The sequence below is a fragment of the Marmota monax genome, unplaced genomic scaffold (assembly GCF_021218885.2).
Source record: "Marmota monax isolate L192 unplaced genomic scaffold, Marmota_monax_Labrador192_F-V1.1 WCK01_AAM20220418_F8-fsc02868, whole genome shotgun sequence".
Lineage (NCBI taxonomy): Eukaryota > Metazoa > Chordata > Mammalia > Rodentia > Sciuridae > Marmota > Marmota monax.
The window spans coordinates 1-8,051 of NW_026694145.1; the positions used below are offsets into that span (position 1 = coordinate 1).

Below are 8,051 nucleotides of genomic sequence, written 5' to 3' on the forward strand. Positions count from 1 at the left end.
AAGCTACTCACAAGTAATCAGGTGATTTTTTCATCTTCCTCAAGAGAAACTAAATTTTACACTATATTTCAAATTCACAAGAATATATTTAGCTAGCTACTTATACTTGATCTAATCATTTATGGCCAGAGGCCTGGTTCATGTTGGGTGGATTTACCTTTAACTCACCCTTGAAAAGATGACAAGGCTTCATATAAGGGAAAACTCTTTAATAGTTATAACAAAATATAATAGGTGCTGAGTATGACATGTAATTATTATACAAAGTTGGCCCACTGAGAAAGGTGGAGTAGTGTGTTAGGTCATAAAATCACTTTTCAATCACAGAAGAAATAACCAAGCAGGCTATAGTATAATATCAGTATTATGATTAATTGCATAAGAAAATAAGTTCTTTAATGCTGGTAGTAAGTAAAAGGAAAAAAATGTTAATAAATCTGTCTGATTTTGATGTCTGTTGTTAATGACAGATGATAATCAATAATATGCTGCTATACAATGTCCTAGAAAGTCCTAGAGGCAGAAGACTAGGAGTGATGCTTGAGGAAGCCAATATAACTGAATTTTTGCTGTTTCAAAATCTATATATTCTCATAGACCATTTATCTAATAGTCATGACTAGATAAAATAGAATCCAATTAAATGACTGAGTAGAATGTTAATCAAAATCATTATACTAATTAAAGGCAGTACCTTTCATTTGATGAACACTATTTTTGTTTGTTTGTTTTGTTTTGTCCCCCCCCCTCCCCGGGATTGAACCCAGGGATACTTAACAACTGAGCCACATCCCCAGTCTTTTTATTTTTTATTTAGAGTCAAAGAGTTGCTTAGGGCCTTGCTAAATTGCTGAGGCTGACCTGGAACTTGCAATCCTCCTGCCTCAGCCTCATGAAAGACTGGGATTATAGGCATTGCCTCCACACCTGGCAGTATTGTTGAACATTACATATATCACCTGTTATAAGTCAGGGTCTTTTCCTAGAAGAAGGCTATAGAATAAGGTAGGATAATTAAGTGTCAGTTGAATATACAAGGGTATCCATAGTCTAGCCTACAAAACCATATTTTAGTAGCATCTTTCCATACTTATTTATAAAAACATGCTTACATTTCAACCACACAACATATTTCACCATTTTCTAAACACACTGTGTTTTTAAATGGGTGAAACAAGCATATACTTCCCCCCCTTCATGTCTACTGTGTAAGGTTTTTTTTTTTGTTTGTTTGTTTTTTAAGATCCACACCACTTCGTTTTTCAAGATTTATCTGAAATCACTTTCCCACCAGTTAGAGGTGAGACATTCAATATTTGTAACAATGTGTGCAAGTTTTTAGCCCCATTAAACAATAATCACCTGAAGGACAGGAAGAAATATTCTTCTTGTTTGTTTGTTTGTTTGTTTCTTAATCCACTGGAAGACTCCAAATATTTCTGGATTACCTGGCCAAACGACACCTATAATTGACCCCTTACTTCACAAAGACATGTTTAGGAATTATGCTATTTCCATTTGGGCCTGCAACAATTAGTTACAATTTTAACTTTTTGATTCACACTCAAACACAGGTACTTTGCCTTTCTTTGAAAAACATATATCTAAAAATAGGATTGAGTCCTGGCATTCATGGTACTAAACTCCTTTTCTGTAGTATTACTGATGGTTATTGTTACCAAGCTTCACAGAATGTGCTTCCTCCTACTTTCATTGTATTAACTCTTTTGCTGACGGCTAGGTAATCAATGATCCCTGACTTAAGGTACTTTTTTCTTTCTCCTATAACCCATTATTTTCCAATTTATCCAAGAGAGACTAGGCCCACTTAATAATGGATGCAAGAAACTCTGGACTCACGATTTAGATAGGTATTAACAAGTTGTCCCTTTTCTTCTGACAAAACAGTGGCAGCTTCTTCAGAAAGTGACAATGCCAATGCTTTGGTAAATCCTGCAGTGCACATGTTTTTGATCTTACTTTATAAATCATTTTCAATTGTGGGATCTTGAGCTTTGTGGATCAAATAGCACTTGTTCATACAGCACAAAGGTAGTCTATAACAAAATATTAGAATATTATCCAGAAATCTTATTTAAGGAAAACTAAAAAAAGCATTGCTTTTAATTAATCCATTCATTGGTAATAGTCTACAATGACATACAAATAACTTCCTTCTGTTTGTGAATGTCAAGATAACCTAAGGGAAAAGTGGGTGGTTCCATAAACTTTATTCTCAGTCATCACATGCTACCCATTGTGTTTACTTATGTTCTGTTGACTATACTTTAAGATTATTTTATCTAATAAGAATTAACATGTCACAAAGTAGAAAAAGGACATAAAGATATTAATGGAAATAGACCACAGATCATAGATAATAATGATATTGAAGCACAAATTTAAAACATCAAAATATCAAAACTGATAATTCTTTCCTGTGAGAACCTTATACCCATCTGAATTTCCAAATAGTGACTTGTTAACATTTTAATGAGTAAATTATAAAGTCCTTTTAAAGGAAACTTATGTTATTGAAAGAACATTCCAAAAATGGATGTTTGAAATATTCATGTGATTTATCTTTCATTTTGTCAAAACAATATAAATATGCTGCTTATATAACTTATCTCTATACATTAAAAAATTAAATTGTTGTATATTCTAAGCAAATAGCTGCAATGGTTTTCAAATAAAGTCTTAAAATATAATAATGTAGCTTTTCTAATTAATATTATTTTCAGCAATAGTATTTCAAGCATCAATTTGGTAATTGTCAGCAAAAACAATTTGCACAATTTATACAACTGGTATTTTGTAATAAAAAATGTATTCCATGACATGCTTTTTTTAATAGAGCTCCATATATCTCTGAATTCTTTCTTCAGGCATATCAGCACTTAAAACAAACATATAGAAATGAACTTTTACTAGTCTTTTGAATTGCTGTATTATAGATCATTCTACAATGATTCAGAAAAGTTATAACAATGAAGTCTATTAATTATAGTTTCTCAATAATTTCAAGAAAAATATTTTGACAGATTAATAGCTTTCAAATGGTTTATTATTTCTTCAGTTCACAGTCCATTTCTCTACATATTTAATAAGACAATTTAAGTACTGTATCATTATAAACAAAGGACTTGATTATCCACATGTTTTGGCATACACAGGGATCCTGGAACCAATCTCCATGAATAATGATGGCTAACTGTAGTGTATCAATATGTATGCATATATTGGAACTGGGATTATAGTTCAATTATTTTAACTGTTAGGTGTATGTGAACAAATCAAAAAAAATTAATATAGTAAAAGAGTTCACATTCACTAATAAGGTGCTTAATCCCCCCATTACTGCACCACTACAAACCTATTTATTAATCTCTACTTCATCCCTGCAAGTACTCCTTGTCCCTTGGATTGGTCCATGCTCCTGTGCCCACACATTTTTTCCCCTTAACATTTTTGCCTAATATAATTCCATTTGTTGCTCATGAATGATCATTTTCTGTATTATATAAAAATACTATTCAGGCTTCAAAACCTAACTCATTACATCTCTTCATGTCTTGCTTCTTTAGGTATTCATAGAAGTATTTTTATATCTCTGTTATAGCTCTGATCATAGTTATCCTTGTAAAAGCTTCCACAGTGGCTGTCTCTGTTTATGAGTTCCTCAAGGGCAAGGATCAATTCTTATTCATCTTTTCTTCCATTGCCTAACATAATGACTAACATGGCATAAGCATCAATAAGTGGGTTGGAGTATATTTCCTCACAGGAAAAGGGAAATTAAATAAATGGCTACACTGTGATTAGAACAGCAGACTAGTTTAAGTTGCCACAAATGCTTGCCACCAGCCACCACTGTAATAATGTTTTGCTTACATACTGCATTTCATTTTAATCTTTCAATCCTACACTTATAAGTAAACTTTTACAAGGATTCTGGGAATCGATGTGACTGCAATTGGAAAGATTCCAAGTATTTTATTGAAATAAGAGGCAGCACAAGAAACTGACCAGATGTTAAACACTGTGAACATGTACCTTGGGCATCTCATTTTAGTCTTGCAGAAATATGAACAAGGGAGTAATTTTTCAAAATTGCATGTGGGATTCACATGCACAAAGCCCATTATTTTCCCACAGGTACCTGAAATAATGGGGGTAGAGATAGCTCTGATTCTATAGTCCCTACACACATCTAAATAGGAATGAGACCAGAGGGACACATGAGAAATACTCAATAGCTTTGCAGTTGTTAGTAATTCTTTCCTCTACAAATAATGTCATTCCCAGAATGAAAACGCCTGCAACATATGCAGTGAAAACGGAAAGTCATCAATAAAGTTGAATGTGAATCTGAATGATGACTGTCATTATTTTGCATATTTGAACTACCATAGGATCAAAGAAAATATGATGTAGAGAATCTAACATATTTTCAAAAAAGAATAAACTAAGTAAAATTGGCTTAATAACCATTTATTCTTTTGTTTTTTGGTTGGTTGGTTGTTTAGATACTGGGGAATGAGCCCAGGAGTTATGAGCCACATACTCAGCCCTTTTAATTTTTTTTATCTTGAGACAGGTCTTGCTAAGTTGTTTGGGGCCTTACTACATTACTGAGACTGGCCTTGAACTTGCCATCCTCCTGCCTCAGCCTCCCAAGCTGCTAGGATTGCAAACATGCACCACCACATCTAGCCAGTTTATCCTTTTTTGAAAAACATCAGGTTTGAATGTAGCCAGACATAGCTTAGAATAAAATTTTAAAAACGTAATTGTTAATTATATATCCTTTTCATTTTTTTCTTAAATAAGAGTAGTAAAACCTTTTTCAGAATGTTACTGTGTTAATTGAGGTAATGAATGCATTGTTTAACATACAGCACATGTTTAAAGTATAGATGCAATATTAATAATGGTATTTTAACCTAAAAGGTGTATGTATTAAAATGAATTTTAATAATTTAAAACAATTGTCTATTTTTCATAAGACAAGTACTGGCAACGCTCATATAATATTCCTGTCACCAATATTTCATTCCTCACTCGATTATCTTATCAGTTTGTGGATTTTTTTAAAAATAATCTTTTAGTTGTAGATGGACACAATATCTTTATTTTATTTATTTATTTTTACGTGGTGCTGAGGACTGAACCCAGTGCCTCAAAAATGCTATGCAAGTTCTCTACTACTGAGCCACAACCCCAGTCCCAGCACTGTGTGGAAATTTACAGTGTTCTTTCATTCTAAGCAGAACCACTTTTACATTCTTTAATGCTGGCCTTGGCCATGTAACTTTCCTAAGCTAAATAAATGAAGTAGAGTTGATGATATACCAGGTATGAACCTAGAGCTGATGCATATTTCTGCAAATTCTCTTATTCCTCTATTTTAAGTAGTCTATTTGGGTCATCTTTGCTTTATCACATTTGTAGATGAATAACAAAAGCTGAGAGAAGTGAAATGTAATTGAGCGCATTGAAGAAAACAAGTAGTCTCAACTGAGGATCACAAGTGGGCTACCTGTGCTCACCTGAGGATCACACAAAGCCCTGCTGGACCAACCTGAGCTCTCTCATGCCATTGCAGTCAGGGAACGTGGGCTGGACTCAGAAGCCCATCTCATTAGAATATCAGATCCCAGAAGGAAAGGCAGGAACAGCCATGCTGACGGGTCTCTCCCTGCACTTGAACTTTCACTCTGGAATTCTTCATAGCACAGAGAGCTCCAGCTGCTGACAGACAAGGGCAGAAACTAAGAAAAGCCATCTTCCCTGGCAGGCCCTAGGAAGGTGACCAATGACATGCCTCAAACACACTATTCCAAAAGGAGTCACATAGAGCCACTCAGGGTCAGTACGTGGGGAAATGAATTCCAGGCCTGACTGGAGGAGGAGAAAAAGGCCCATTGCCAAAGGTGTGCTCACAGGTATACAGGTGCAGTCGGAACCACAGTTACTGCAGCCCACCAACTGCCCTTCAGTGTTGTGACTTTAGTTTCCATGCCCTTCTCAGGATATTGAAAGGGAAGCCTCACAGTTCACAGTGCTGAAAGGCTAGGTGTAGCAAAGATCTAAGATAATTCAGAATCGTTTTTACCCAGGAACAGATGACCTTCACAATTATAGCTGTGAGCCACAGGTTGCTCTTTCTGCATTTATTTGAATGCTCGGGATTGGACTCACCTTCCACTCACCTTCTTAGGGTTGAAAGGAGCCTTGGGTGTTGGCTGACCAAATATTGCTAAGTTCCCAGTGTGCTTTCCAGCCGACTGCTTGAAACACTGATGTTTCTCTACGTGTTGCCACTGTGGGTCAAGGGAGAGGGCTACTTGTCCTAAAGATCATCTAGTCCTATCACCCTAACTTCAGCCACCCTTACTGGGAAAGAGAAGAAAAAAACAACCAGGGCTCACAGAATTCACAAATGGCAGGCTTCCATCTGCTGACTAGATGGGCAGGCGGGAGGTCGCAGGACAGGAATGTGAGCTGGCAGATTTGAGCCCTGCAGCACCTACCTGGCAGGTCTCACATCTTCTCCCTGTCCCTGCATCAGAGGGGATTTTGGGGAGCAGAGACGGAGTGAAGAAGGAGGAATCCACACAAGCTGTTGCCATACTACAGTCATTGGAACCGGGAGGTTGCAGGACCCTAGGGGCATCACACCCCAGCCCACACAATGGCCACCCTCACTGCTTGCCTGACACCTCATGGGGACACAAGGGGGCAGAGGGTGGCCTGTGCCTCCATCTCTTCCCACTCCCTGGCCCCACCCTCACCAAGTGCCTCAGAAAATCAAGTGGATGTGTGGAGGATCCAGAACCTCTTTCCCCACCAGGGAATACCTGTGATTCTTCATGGGGGTTGGGAGGTGAAACTCTAGGAACCTGAAGGGGAAGAAGTGAGCATCAGGAAAATGGGTGGCCAGAACCATCACCCACCAGCTCCTCTCCTCCAGAGAAGTCGTCTCCCCCAAACGTCCTTCCATCTTGTTCCCATCTGTCTCTCTGACTTTCCTTGTTTCTTCCTGAGATGCACTTCACATGTCGGTGCAGGAAAGGCCACGGTCCCTCTCAGAGCTGACAGGGACACCCATTTCTCATGGCAAACATCCTGATCTAACACCCTAATTACCACATTAGACTGATGAGATAAGCCCTATTTCTACTCTGTTCTGCCAGTGTGAAGACCAGAAAGACCTCCCTACATTGCCCAAGTGGAACTGGGTGACCTGTGAGGGAGGTAATGGCCTCCCTATAACTGGTTAGGAAGCCAGGTCGGAAGTTCTCACATACCCTTGGGGGTGGGAAGAGAGGGACACTTACCTCTGTCTCTGCCACCTGCTCCTTTCATTTCACCTCTTTATTCCAGCCTTTCTCTCCCCTACCTGACTCCAGGTGACTTGAGGGAAGATCTGTTTTCATCAGATTTACATCTGGGTCATGGGGACAAATCCTGCAACATATAGGCCTGCATCAAATTCCTGTGAGTGATCCATGGTACCCAAAAGGAACAAAACACGTTCCCCATCCCTTTCAGAGCTGCACGTGGACACACGTTCTCAGTGTTCCTTACAAACATGAAAGATCTTACATGGACCTTTTGCAACCTGTAGACAGACTCACCTGTGTTCCTTGCCTCCTGCTGGTAGGACCATCCGTTGTCACAGCAAACATGCAAGTAAAGCCTGTGGGGATAATCAAGACCTAGAAATTTTATAAATAAGTGCACCAGCACAGAGTAGCTGTGGCAGAGTGAGGCCTGGCACCTACATGGCCCTGGGTTTGATCCCCCCCACCACAGAGCAACAACTACAACAAAATCAATCTCTCCCTCTCCCTCTCTCTCTCTCTCTCTCTCTCTCTCTCTCTCTCTCTCTCTCTCTGTATGTGTGTGTGTGTGTGTGTATGTGTGTGTGCAGCAGTAGTAGTCAGAGTATCAACTCAGAGGGAAACTCTTCCTCAAGGCACAAAATGAAGGACACCAGAAATGTCCAGAGTGTAGTCCCCAGACTAAGTAATAAGAATTCCTAA

At 38.3% G+C, this 8,051-nt stretch overlaps 1 long non-coding RNA gene across 1 annotated transcript; it reads right to left on the minus strand.

Moving 5' to 3' along the window:
* Nucleotides 1-1,741: 1,741 nt before the first annotated feature.
* On the minus strand, nt 1,742-5,744 carry LOC124107601 (uncharacterized). The gene is made up of 2 exons (XR_006856471.2): nt 5,585-5,744; nt 1,742-2,057 (listed from the first exon to the last, which is right to left on the minus strand). It is a non-coding gene; the product is annotated as an uncharacterized LOC124107601 (long non-coding RNA).
* Nucleotides 5,745-8,051: the final 2,307 nt, after the last annotated feature.